Source organism: Lactuca sativa, chromosome 6 (genome assembly GCF_002870075.4).
Source record: "Lactuca sativa cultivar Salinas chromosome 6, Lsat_Salinas_v11, whole genome shotgun sequence".
NCBI lineage: Eukaryota > Viridiplantae > Streptophyta > Magnoliopsida > Asterales > Asteraceae > Lactuca > Lactuca sativa.
Window position 1 is genome coordinate 6,145,215 of NC_056628.2, and position 2,604 is coordinate 6,147,818.

The window sequence follows — 2,604 nt, forward strand, 5'->3', positions numbered from 1 at the left end:
CTCTTGTTTCCGCAGTTACGAGTTTATTCTGGGATTGATACTCTGATATTTGGTTGATCGAATGTTGTGGTTTTCAACTTGGTTTTCGATGTGAAATGGTTTAATCAAACAATGTTTTAACTATTGATGCTTTTATGTAATGTTTTATAACGAAATTTTTGGACGTGAAAATTTGGTCGTTACAAGAGGGTCCAACGAGCTACGGGAGTGGAGGGTCCCGCTGAGACACATCGACCAAAGGGTCGTGCTGTAGCCACGAGTGGCGTATGTGTTGTATGTGGTATTTTGGGGAACTCACTAAACATTTATACTTACCGTGTTGTATGTTATGTGTTTCAGGTACCAGAAAAGATCACGGGAAGGCGACGGCATGACCGTACACACATATGGAGTTTTATTTACATTGAGATCTTGTGATTTGTTTATCGAGATCATGTTGATACATGGATTTTGGTATTACATATGAATTTTTATTATATTTTGAAATGAAAAAATTGTTTTGAAAATTTACGTTGTTACACATATGTAAACTTTAAGTAATGGTAAATTTGGGTAGGAATAAGCTATAGAAAAAAAAAAACAAAACCAGTAAAATAAAATATAAAATATATTTTTTTATTAATCGTAGTATTTTTTAATTGAGATAAAGTTGAAATTTTCTATTTGTTTGATAAGAAAATTTGACAATGCTTTTAACGTTTGCGATATTTTTATATTTATGCATATTAAAATCTAAACGTTTAATATAATAATAAATGCCATGAAAAGTTTCATGAAAAAGTCACTGTATTGATTTCTTCACCTACATGATTAAATTATTCTGAAAACCAAATCTTTGACTTTTCAGTATAGATTACAATACTTACCGTTTAGACATTGATTACGGTTATCTAAAAAATTGAAAAAATGTTCATGGGTGTATCGTCGAGTTTGTATGAAATTTGAGTTCGTTGGTTTAAGTTTCGTTTGGAACATATTAAAAGTATTTTAGTAGGAATATATTTGATTTGCTAAAAAAAGTAACTTATTGACGATATAATTTAGGTTAAATAAAGCTCTTTCTTTGTAGTTATTTTTAAACTAAACATTTTGCTAAAGCAAATTTAACATATACCTATCAAAATAAATCATCCAACAAAAGTTCGGGGAATATTCTGCACATTTAGGTGTTTTAAATGTAAAGTTTACATGCCCATTTAAAATAGGGTTAAGATTCATATAACTTTTGGTTTTTTGTTTTTTGTTTAATTAATAATTTAATTTTTTTTTAAGTTTTAAATAGCTATAAAATTTATTAATATTGTCAAAATAATTATTATAACCAACAAAAGATTTCTCTATTTGTTTTTGATTGTTAGGTTAGACCATCTACTATACTCTCCACGAAAACTATTGTGGAAAGCTTCCAGATCAATCACCACCACCCACCATAAAGCAATGGAGTACCCTCCACGGCCACGGAGAGAGAGAGAGAGAGAGAGAGAGAGAGAGAGAGAGAGAGAGAGAGAGAGAGAGACGAAGAAGCCTTGGTTGGGCGTTGTCTCTCGTCGTCTGCATCACGAACCACCACGAAAACACTCGACTACAAATGGTTGGGATAGTGCGCACGGAAAACGCTCATGGTCATGTAAACCACGAACCGGTTCGTCATGGTTATACCGGACAATCTAATTGAACGTCTTTTGGCTATTCAACGTCACTAAAATATTTTTGAGATATAACTACTTACTCAACTTTTGAAATATATATATATATATATATATATATATATATATATATATATATATATATATATATATATATATATATATAGAGAGAGAGAGAGAGAGAGAGAGAACCATAATTAATAGTTCTCCAAGGAACCAAATATTCTTTCAAATGTAAAACTTATTCTTTATCGAAAAAAATAAAAAATATATAAATTAATAACTTCACATTGTAAATGCTAAAAATTAAATTATATATTTTTCGGTTTCATCGTATGAATTCAGATTCATACTGTTAAATATGGACAGATTCACATTATAAATCTGGAAAAATTAACAATATGAATTTGTAACATCCAAAAAATCATGACAAAAAATTTCTTTTTAAAACATTAATAAAAACATAAGTCATCAAATTGTTTCGTCCATAACAAAGGTTTATATATATAATCAAGGTATCGTTTTAAACATGTTCTTTTTATCAGAGTAAAACACCTCAGACTAAACTTGTTGGTGTGTGTCATGCGATCATCTCGAGTTCTTCCCTCCACTACAGGAAGTACCTGAAACACAAACTGAAAATCATAAGCACGAAGCATAGTGAGTTCCCCAACCTACCACATACCACGTAAGCATAATCACATACTGTCGGGCATATCTGGGTGCTCGGCTGTGACATTCCCAAATTCATGGCCAGAAAATATCGGTTTAATTTATGCTTTTAAAATAATTTCAGAGTAATCATTCGATTAAAAGAGTTGCGAAATTTGTTCCCAAAACGAAATATGATAAAATATGATTTACCAAAGCATTTCTTAAAGAAATGTATTCTTATTATATAACAAAACTCGGGATGTCATCTTCCGATACATACCAAAAGCATAAAAGACACATTATA